General features: G+C 42.7%; 1 pseudogene; it reads right to left on the reverse strand.

The window, feature by feature from the left end:
• Positions 1-7,161: 7,161 nt before the first annotated feature.
• Positions 7,162-8,685, reverse strand: LOC114672169 (elongation factor 1-alpha 1-like; annotated as a pseudogene).
• Between the last annotated feature and the right edge of the window lie 3,157 nt (positions 8,686-11,842).

Genomic DNA, 11,842 nt, shown 5'->3' on the forward strand with positions numbered 1-11,842 from the left:
ATATATATATAAATTATACAGTATTCTTACAATAAAGTAAACTAGAGAAAAATGTTATTAAGAAAATAATAAGGAAGGGAAAATATACTTACTATTTATTAAGCGGAAGTGGGTCATTATAAAGGTCTTCACCCTCATTGCCTTCACATTGAGTAGGCTGAGGCGGAAAAGGAAGAGCAGGAGGGGTTGGTCTTGCTGTCTCATGGGTGGAGAGGTGAAAGAAGTGGAGGAGGTGGAAGGGGAAGCAGGTACATTTGGTGTAACTTTTATTGATAAAAATCCAGTAACGACGAACCCAAGCACTTCAAACTCATGTTGTTCAAGAGTCAAATATATTTTTACTTAACTATAAGAGTAATCTATACAAATTTTAAATCAGAAGACAAAGAAGAAAACATAAGTCTTTCCTATCCCCAACGTACTCCCAAGAGGCACCCCAGATACTATTTTGATGCATATTCTTCCTGTCATTTTTCTTCTGTACATGTGAAATTTGTTTTACAAATATGGGATCCAACTGTACACACTATTCTGAAACTTGCCTTTTTCACCTGGTGGGAGTCTCTGAACATCATTCCATTCTTAGCACATTCTTTTAGCAGCTGCATAACATCCCACCAGATGAATGCACCCTAATTTATTTAATAGCCCCCACTTATTTATATACATTTTTCATTATTTTCAGTTTGTGACAATCGCAAACAATACTGTGACGAATATCATTTGACATATTTTAGCAATCCTATTTCAGTATATTGTACAATGAAGATCTAATAATAAACTTGTTATATCAATGGATATACCTATTTTAAATGTCGCTAGATATTGTCAAGTTAATAGGTGCTTGAGAAATGTGTGTTGAATTGATTTGAAAAGACACATAGTTCTAAAGCCAAGATAGAAGAGGGGGAAAGGAGAGTGAGATGGAAAGGGAAGGAAAGAATCACGACTCAGAAAGGTTAGAATATTTTGATCCCAATTTGCATCTTGCTCTACTGATGCTATAGACAGTACATTGTACCTTTCAGGCCTCTGAGGGTTGTACAATATTACTCCCATTAGGGAAGCTTCATAAAGGCAGGGCTCTATTTTGTCATTAATATAACTCAATCTCCTAGAAAAGAGCCGAATACAAAGATGTTGGATAAATATTTGTTAAATAAATGAATACATGAAAACCAGGAATCTTGGAGGTTAACTTAAAGAAGACATGCAAACTGTCTTGCATGTCATATGCACTGAGTGCGTCTTCTAATTATAAGGGTATCATAGTACCTACCCTTATACTGGCAGATGCTTAATCGCACCATCAGTAAGCATTAGAACAGTGAGTAAATCCCAGCTTGCTGCCTGCAAAGCACATACCTTCTTCCCACTGCCACATTTGGAGTGCCCTTGGCTGAGAGACTGCATCTGGAAGTAGGATTTAGGCTCCATGAGTGGGCAGAAATTCACACAAGGACAGGGTCAAATAACTGACAGCAGCACAGTTAGGCATAAGCAAGACAAGGGTTCCTGCAAGATTTAAGCCTGGCCTCAGGCTACATTTTTCACTGAGCCTCTGGCTGCTTGCTGCATGGGGCATGAGGGGAGGGAATATACATGTTTCCTTCTGCAGAATTTCCTCTTGCAATGTACACACCAGTTTTCATCATGGCATTGAAAGAGGTCGCAAGAACGTGGTGTAGGTTCTGCCATACACCCTGTAACTGTGACAATTATACCATTTTGGATAATTGCCTTGTAATTGCTGCTGTGAGTTAAAATTTAATGTTATCCTCCAATTGTTCTGATGTCTTTTCATGAATAATACAATCATCCCGTGAGCCTCTGACAGTTTCTCGTTTAGATTGGCCCTGTGTTTGAGTTATGCACCATTGTCCTACCCACCATTGTCTCACAAAACTAACGTGGCAGAGACAATACAGGAAATAATTGGGACTTGGCTGATTATGGAAAATGGGAATGTGAGTGAGTAAGATGTGAAGTTTTTCTCTGGAAATATTTCCAAACCCCAGTTGACCCTACAGGTAGACAGGATGGAGAGGGACAGGTTTCTCTTCATGGGTCTTAGTCTGCTGCTGTCTATGTATGCTGGACACACTGTTCTGGCTGATGCAGTGGGACTTTTCTTAGAACAGAAGGAAAACATATTTTTCCATAGGGCAATTTTTCTCAGTTATATTGTTGTCACCATCAAATGTAAACAGCTCTGTAAACATAAGCTGGTGTGTCTCCCTACAAGGCCAAAATACCAATTGTTCAATGAATGGGCAACAGCAGCTGGGATTTCTGTTTCCAGTGTCTGGAACTTGGTTTAATATGACAAAAAGAAGTCAACTGCATTCAGAAGAATGGCAATAGAGTCATTTTAGAATTTCAATTTAGCTTCTACCCAGAAACGGGACCACCTCAGATGGTAGAGTATTGCTCATTTATTTCTATACCAGTGAAACTGATGCCATCATTATGGATCTTCTGAGGCCTAATGAAAGAGGACAGAGGTACCCTGGCAGCCAATAGAGCTGTCAGGTGAGGTCTAGTCTTGATGTTCTTTTTGCATAAGGGCCCAAGTTAAGTTTCTGAGAAAGCTCAAAGCCTGCACTTCTCATTTAAAGGAAAGGCACCCACTTGAGCACCCTATGACTCCTCTCTGCCCTCAGCACTAAGCCTAGATTCCCTAGCTTGGCATCAAGGGCCTTCAAGAACTTGGCCGGGTGCGGTGGTTCACACCTGTAATCTAAGTACTTTGGGAGGCCGAGGTGGGAGAATCACGAGGTCAGGAGTTCAAGACCAGCCGGGCCCACAAGGTGAAACCCTGTCTCTACCAAAAAAAAATACAAAAATTAGTTGGGCACAGTGGCGGGCACCTGTAATCCCAGCTACTAGGGAGGCTGAGGCAGGAGAATCACTTGAACCCCGGAGGTGGAGGTTGCAGTGAGCCAAGATCATGCCCCTGCACTCCAGCCCTGGAGACAGAGTGAGACTTTGTCTCAAAATAAATAAATAAATAAAATAAAATAAAGCAGAGAACTTGGCCTTCTGTTCGTGTTGCCAATCTTCAGCCAGAGTCAGCCACACTGGCCTCCCTGCTGAGTCCTGTATGGGCCACTGTACATGTTCTTTTAGAGTCTTTTTTACCTCTAGAATCAGTTTTCTATGATTCCTCAAGCTTCATTGTTGCCCCTCTTATGTTCTTCCATAGCCTCCTGAAGTTAGCCCTATCACAGCATTTCTCATATCACATTGTAACTTTCAGAATATGTATTTGTCTTCTTTGCCAGACTGTGAGATCTGGGGAGGCAAGACAGTGTTCAACCTAGCTCAACCACAGTTTTCATCAATGAAATCCAGTAAAAGAGGAAGTGAATGAATGAATGGATAGGTGACACCCCATCCTCCTGGCTTTAGTTGGGTGGAGTAAGTAAGCCAGATGTCCTCTGTGAGTCTGAAGGATCAGGAGCCATAAGCGCTAGCCTGGGGTGCCAAGTGGCTGGCGCTGGTGAGGTCTGGGTGTCTTCCCAGGGCAAGGTCCCTTCACACAGGCATAGACCACCCCAGGGAGTCAGGTGTGAGCTGCACAGCCTCCCAAACCGGCTTGAGGAGATGGGTTCAGAGTCAACCAGAAAAGAGGTTTGTTCAAGCTCTGGAGTCTGACAGAGACAAACAAAAATCTGAGAGCCAGAGCGTTTTCTCTTTGGTCTGAGATAATTCAGGTAAGCTCTGTAGCCGGTGGCTGCTGGGAAGAGAGGAAACCATAGGGCTCAGCAGGCTTTCACCAGAAAGGGTGATGGGAGGAGAGCCAGGGAGATCCCCCACTGCTGACCCGTGACCGGCAGGGAAGCTCCTGCCACGAAAGTAAATCTGGGCTTCTGGGAAGTGGGCTGGCTGTGTCGGGGGCAGCGTGACCTCTCAAAGAAGAGTGCATCCAAGGACTTCCAATGCAGTGTCCCCATGAGATATGTGGTTTGCAAGATAGTTTTATTCTAGACAGTAGGGGTGGCTGTTTAACATTTGAAGCACCATCATTGGGAACACACACTCTAGAGGTGGTTATGTAGCTTGTGAGACAGTAATCAGAAGCCCCCACTCCAGGAGCTTTATTACCACAAGCCTCAGACAAGCTCAACCTTATTTATCTCCAGTCAGCACCAGAAGGTTTGTTGTTTGTCATATTGGATATTAGAAAATATTTTCTATTGGTAAAATGAGCAGAGTTCAAGACCTGTAGATTAACTAGAACTATTGTACAGGCACCTCTGTGGATAAACAGGTGAGCCCAGCAGCCCTGACCCTTTGAACTGACAGCCAAGGCCTAAGGACTCCATCCTGCTGACCATTTCCAGATGATTGTCCCCACCCAAAGACCAGCTGAAGCCTGCTGCCAGGATCCTGTCACACCTGCATGCAAAATGCTCATCAGAGACTGAAAGGCTAGGATGCCAAGACTTCAAACCACACAACAGACATGTTTTGTACCTGCTAATTCAGTCTGAGACTTGTTTCATTGTGTTACCTGGTGGCAGGGAGGGGATGAGGAGGATCTAGCAAGTGATGGCTTCCAATATCTGTCAGAAAAGAACCAATAATTGTAACTGGTCAGTATGGCTTATGTCCATTTCCAACATTACAAAGGGGCCCTGAACCAGCAGGCATTGGCCTTGTGGCCTAAGATGACAGCTTTTTCTCAGATAAAAGGTCAGAACTCTTACATCCTGGTGTACATTGCTGTAGCTACAGTTTGGTACAAAACTTTGGACAGTTCTGTGGCGCTATGCTTGTAGTGCTGCACAGAAGTGTTCTTGGAGTTTCTAAATGAGATGACATTCCCCACTTACCAGTATTTTCTGTTATGTTCAATCTACTAGGTGTTTTGAGGTTCCCCCTTCTTCCTGAGCAGTGAGAAATAACTGAGTAGCAAGTATGACACTTGGGCCAGGTACAGTGTCTCATGCTTGTAATCCCAGCACTTTGGGAGGCTGAGGTGGGAGAATCACTTGAATCCCGGAGTTCGGGACCAGCACCTGGGCAATGAAACGAGACCCCCTATCTATAAATAAAAATTAATTAAATTAAAATAATGTTAAAAATAATATGACACTTGGAGGATTAACCTTGATAATTTTAGTTTTCCTTTTAAATTAAATTTTTAGATATCCTTAAGAAACAAGCACTAAAACTATGATTATTCTTGAGAACTAAGAGTAAATTGACAGTCATTCACTTGCTTTAGCACATATATAGTGGCATTCATTTCCTACTGAGCAAATGTTCATTGAGTGCATATTAGAGACCCAAACACTGATAGGTTATATGTTTAGTTCCCCAGTCATTTTTAGCAAAGCTGCAGCTGTGATTTGTAGAAGACAAAATAAAGTGTTCTGGACAAAAAAGACTGTACTGCACAGTCCCGGGAAGAAGAGGAATACAACAGGTGAGCATTCTGCATTCTGTCCCTGCACATCTCCTGCACCTGCCTGGCTCTCCCGTGCAGGCTGAATGGCCTTTGATGACATTGACAGGCTTGAGGTGTTCCAAAGCTTGGTCCAGGTCCCATTAGGCACCAATTCATGCTGACAACAGCTGGAATTTTGACAGGCTTCCCAGAGCTGAAGATAGGTGAGCTTCTTGATGTCTGGCCTGATGACAGCTCTGATATGTCATCCTGCTATTATTTCTAGGTTTGAGCTAGGTCTCAGGCTTCCCAGGAGATTTGCATTTGAGAGGGAAGCAACATGACAGACAGGAACAGGTAATGTTATTGCCATTGACCAGTGAGAAAAATAGCCCACTGCACTCCTAGTCTAACCCTGGCACACCAGAATCTTAGGAATGGGCAGGAAATGATGGCATTCCAAATCTGACCCAGAAAGGACTCCAACAGTCCTCCTGGGAACAAAACCATTTTCATAGTCAGCATTCTCAATGTTTGAAGCTTAATGGTTTTTCCAATCATAAAACAGATCACAATCATGCAGTTGATTAATTTCCCTTTCCAGGTGGAACAGAATCTATGTGCACATCCTAACACCTCCTAGCAGATGCTTAGGAACAAAGGATACTGTTTCCATGTAGAATTGCTCCCCTGATTATGTCATCCTGGACCTCTTCCCTTTAATCCAGACCATTTCTAACTGCCCCAGCATCTCTAATAAGAGGCAATCTATCCCCACATCTCATCAGACATGCTCCATTCTTCTAATTCCTCAGGCCAAAGACCTGGATGTCACCCCTGACTTTCCTTCCTCATACCCCACATCCAATATTTAGAGATTTCTGTCAGCTCCACCTAAAAAATATATTCAAAACCAACTCTCACCATTTAACTTCGTGACTACTCCTCTGGTCCAAGTCATCATCTTGCTTGGATTATTACTGTAGACTCCATTTGTCTCCATACTTTCCATTCTTCATGGTCTGCTCCCCATCTCTACTATTTCCTTTGCTTATTTTCTTCATATACTACCACCTGATATTTGCCTTCTGAGTCCACCCACTCAGTAAGTACATGGGGTCAGAACAGCATCTGGCACATGGTAAGTGCCAATATTTGATGGACGAATGGGTGAAGAACACATTGCAGGCAGACCCTGGGTCCTGTCTCCCAGGATATGCTGAATGAGCACATAATTTAGTTGATTAAGCTCCATGAAAAGTTATCCTGTTGCACCCATTAATTGACAACAACAAGATCAAAGGCTGTAAGAACTCCATCCATTCATTCCTTACCCTCTAGGCATATTAACCTAACTTAAATTTAACATGTTGGGCACCAGCTTCTGAACCCAAGTTCTAAACAAACTAGTTAGAGTCTTCACCTGACTGTATTAGCTGAATAAACTTCAGCACTGAACGATGGTTACACCAAGAATCATACAGTAGATTTGGACCAATCTATTGGCACTAAGATCCTACCCCATTGCTGTTATGAGTATACTTTTCACACCACAAAACATCCACCAGTTTTACAGGGAGGAGAGGCCACAGAGGGAAGGAAATGGGACAGAGGTTGGAATGATACTCTGGGTATGAGAATGAGCTAGATAACCCTGAATTGTTTTATGACCCTGGGAAGCCTATGGACCTTAAATCATAATTATCTTGCCTAGAAGTTCTCCATCTACCTATGCTTTCCTCTTTGAAAGAAACCAGGACAGCTAGTCAAGTTTTATCCACTTTATTTAGGAAATACATACACTCATTGAATGTTTAGTTTTTGGGGGGAAGGGGGAGCTGAGGACACTACAGAGAGGAGGGTGGGCTTCATTTCTTGCTGGCTTTTGCTGCAGACTTGGTGACCTTGCCAGCAGGGGAGGACTTCTTGTCCACAGCCTTGATGACTCTAACAGCTTCTGCTTGTCTCATGTCCCACACTGTAAAACAGCCTGGAAGAGAAATGGAAGAACGACATGCCTGGAAACTGGCCCAGAAGGAAATGCTCCTTAGCCGCTGCCTTGCCCTCAGTTACAGAATGGAGATTGTGCTTTCCTGTCATGACTTAGTAGCACTATACCTGGCTCACCTAGAGGTGGGTATTCAGAGAAGGTCTCCACACACATGGCCTTGCCAGGGACCATCTGCACAATGGCTGCATCCCCTACCTTCAGAGCCTTGAGGTTCTCCTGCAGTTTCTTGACAGAGTGCCGGTCAATCTTTTCCCTCCATTGGGCAAACTTGCAGGAGACGTGGGCTGTATGACAGTCCAGCACAGGGGAGTAGCCAGCGTGGATCTGCCCAGAATGGTTCAGGACAATTGCCTGGTGGGGTAGCAGGGTGGAATTAGACAGATGGCAGCAAAACCTGTGGCCTCAGTGTAAATCAGGACTAATCCTGAAGCACTCCCTCCTGCACCAGGCCAAGACCCTTTGCTCCCTGGGGCTTACCTGTGCCACAGAACTGTCAGCCTCTATGGGAGAGGTCGTTCCTGCTGTCTCCAGCCTCATTCACCCACCAAACGTCCTTCACAGACACATTCTTCACACAGAATCCTACACTGTTAACTGGCAGGGCTTCCGCCAGGGCCTCATGGTGCATCTCCACAGATTTAACCTCAGTAGTGACATTGCTAGGGGCAAATGTGACCACTATCCCAAATTTCAAAAAGCCACTCTCCACATGGCCCACCAGCACAGTGCCAATGCCTGTTCAATCCAGGAAGGGAAGTCAGTCCAAGACACACCCAGTGAAAACTGACTTCCTGGGAGGCCCCTTGGCTTTTGAGTTCAAGGACAAAGGACCACGTATGGAATGGTAGAAAGCACTAGATGGATCTCTGACTGTTTAAAACTGTGTACTGGATAGCTTGGAAATGCTACGTGCTTTTCCACTTCATCCTTGCTCAAGGAAGAGGTGGAGTCAGGATTTGAACCCTGGCAATCATACGCCCGTGGACTCCCTAGGGGATTCAATTAAGGATCAACTCCAGAATCCCTAACGGAGTAATCTACCCTCAGCCCCACTCAGCCCTCGGTCACCTCCCATCTTGTACACAGCTTGCAGGGGCAGCCTCGGGGGATTGTCAATCCTGCACGTGGGCAGGTGGATGGAGTCCAAAGCTTCCAGCAGAGTCACCCCAGTGGCGTTCCCCTCCTTCCGGTCCACCTTCCAGCACTTGAACCCTGGGCACTCATTCTTCTCTTTTCTGCCACCTTGTGAATAAAGGCATGTTTGCTCCCCTTCTGCCATGATTGTAAGTCTTCTGATGCCTCCCCAGCCCTGGGGAACTGTGAGTCAATTAAACCTCTTCCTTTTATAAATTACACAGTCTTGGGTATGTCCTTATAGCAGCATGAGAATGGACTAATACAAACACAAAGCCTATTTTATAATAAAGTGTTGAATATTTCATGTGATTTACTGAATATTGTAGTAGAAGGGAAAAACAGAATTGTTGTATGGGTACTTGAATTACGTTTCTACTGAATGCATGTGACTTTTGAAACATGATAAAGTTGAGTCATTTTAAGTTAACGACCATCTGTATTTCCAGTTTTAATTTTTTCAGTTGCAAAGTATGTGACGTAGAGGACATCATATTATAGATATATCCCATATTTGTAAGCGCCCTTCCCTCCCTCATTTCTAGAAATCTGAATTCAAGTTCGATATGCTGTTTATTTTGTGTGACTTTGAATAAGCCATTGATACCGTAACTTATAAGCTCTTCACCTGTAGGACTGATAACCACTCCTGCCTTGCTCCTCAACCAGTCTTTAGAAGAATCAATAATGGGTTGGAAACAAAACCACAGACTCCATGAAGAAACCACAGAGCAACTACACTCAAAGTGAGTAGAGGTTGGGAGACCTAAATTTCACTCTGCAGTGATGGTGAATATAGATGTCACCTCCAGAGCACTGGAGGAGAAAAGAGATTATGTAAATATCACCAGGGACTAACTTTGTTGCATTGATGCTGTAAAATCATAACTGACTCACTGATTGGTGTTTCCAATGTGCCATTCACAGTGCTTTGCAAAGAGTAGACCAATTCTATTGATGAAGGATAGAATGAACTGTTCAGCTATCTATGGAGTGTTCATTTATTAGTTAATATTTGAAACAACTTACACCTTTGAACTCACACTGTTAGCCTGTGAACACATACATGCTTTGTGAATATCTTGTGAGACACAGAAAAGAATCAAAGGGTAAAACAAGGGATGCTTCTAAGTTAAGTGCACACTCCTTCTTCCTTCCCCAGACACACAGCTGTCCTAATCCAGATGTTAATGATTCAGAGTTGACTACATCAATCAGGTGAGCAACGAAAATATTATCCTGAGAAATGTCAGATTCTATTGCATTGTCTTTACAATTTAACTGTTATTTACCATTTATGAATAACACATACACTTGCAAATTATTTTACAATCATTTTTATAGCTGCTCTGTGAGAGATAATTAAAGCAAAACCACTTTAAATGAAGCTGCTCAAAGGGACAAAGTTGTTGTGCCAACAATGTGCTATATAAATGCAAATTATCAGGATTCATATTATAGTGAAAACTGCTTGCATCATTTTTCATGAGACCAACATGTAAATATTATAATAGTCCTCTGATTTATAGAGCACTTTTCCTCCTGAAAAATAAACATGCCTAGCCATGCATTATTTAACAGATATTTCCAACTCTGAGGGATGAATAAAACCATTCACTCACTAATCCTTTCACTAAGATACTACAACAATGCACAACTCAAAATAGGTACTAAATGTTTGACAGCTGAATGAATGAGACGGCATTCAGCACAGCCCATACACATCAGTACCCTTCATACAGAGAATGAGGGGTGTGGCAGAGCAGGGTATGGTCAATAGAAAAGGTCAAAACATTTAGGGAAGTACTGAGGAATTCAAAAGACTCAACCGAAGTAGAAGGAAAAGAATGGAAGCAACAAGGGATAAGGTTGGACAGGTGAACTGAGGCTATCATCAGTATGTGGAAGGCATCTAGTTTTCTAAGTCTCAGAAAATAAAACTGTGAAAAAGAAGAAATGATGGGAAAATTTACTTGTAATTGGTGAGGTTAATGTTCTGGAGAAATAACCCCAACAGAGCCATAATCTGTACATTTTAAGTGCCTAAGAAGCCAATAAAAATGTAATCTCATGAGAGTTGTGTCTTCATTAGCATGGATAAAGCAGCAGCCTCATCAGTGGTATGAGCAGAGCAATCTACAGTTTGTATTTCACAGGAAGCCTGGTTTATAGAAAGAAAAGTCAGAGTTCACCACATGCATTTCACTGGGGAATGCTTTTTTAGCGTCACACTATTAAGCGCTCATGGAAATAATGTACTGAGGAATAGTTTGGAAAATACTGGTTTATAGCATAGAAAAACAGGACAGAAGAGCAGCCCTCTTGCCCTTCTACCAACCCCTAGAAGAATTAGATAATGGTCATACTTCTTGTAAAAAAAATCACATCCTGTTTATCTTTGGCACTAATCACAAGCGATGCTCACAAACCTCAAATCCCCAGATTTCTGAATACCACCTACAGCATATCAACTTCTGTATAAAATGTACTAGGAATATGACTGAGATGTTTAAATGATTCCATTAGCCATTGTTGATTCTATAAACATGGGAATAATCTTTTCATTAAATTTATTGATGTCATTTTTCACATCATTAAAACACAAAATTGTCCCCTGCATGCGACCATTGGAACCAAGTAGGCTATGTCTAGGCAGATCTGTGAGTCCCACACACCACATAGCCATCTTGGGCCTGGACTGGGAAAATAAATGGCTCATGCTTCTGATTAATTGATATGGTTTAAACTTGTGCTCCGGCCCAAATCTCATGTCTAATTGTAATGCCTAATGTTGGAGGAGGGGCCTGGTGAGAGGTGATTGGATCATGGGGGCAGACTTCCCCTTTGCTGGGTTCATGATGGTGAGTGTGTTCTCGTGATAGTGCATGAGTTCTCATGAGATCTTGTTCTTTAAAAGTGTGTGACACCCCCACTCCTAACTCTCTTTCCTTCTGCTCTGGCCATATAAGATGTGACTCCTTCCTCTTTGCTTTCCACCATGATTGTAAGTTTCCTGAGACCTCCTCAGCCATGCTTCCTGTATACCTGTAGAACTGTGGGCCAATTAAACCTGTTTGCTTTATAAATTACCCAGTCTCAGGTAGTTCTTTACAGCAATGTGAGAATGGACTAATACAGAAAATTAGTACCTAGCAGTACTAATTAGGAGTGAGGCACTGCTGTAAAGATAGCTGAAAATGTGGAAGCAACTTTGGAACTGAGTAACAGGTAGAAGTTGGAACAGTTTGGAAAGCTCAGAAGACAGAAAGATGAGGGAAAATTTGGAACTTTCCAGAGACATG

This window comes from Macaca mulatta, chromosome 14 (assembly GCF_049350105.2).
Source record: "Macaca mulatta isolate MMU2019108-1 chromosome 14, T2T-MMU8v2.0, whole genome shotgun sequence".
Classification (NCBI taxonomy): domain Eukaryota; kingdom Metazoa; phylum Chordata; class Mammalia; order Primates; family Cercopithecidae; genus Macaca; species Macaca mulatta.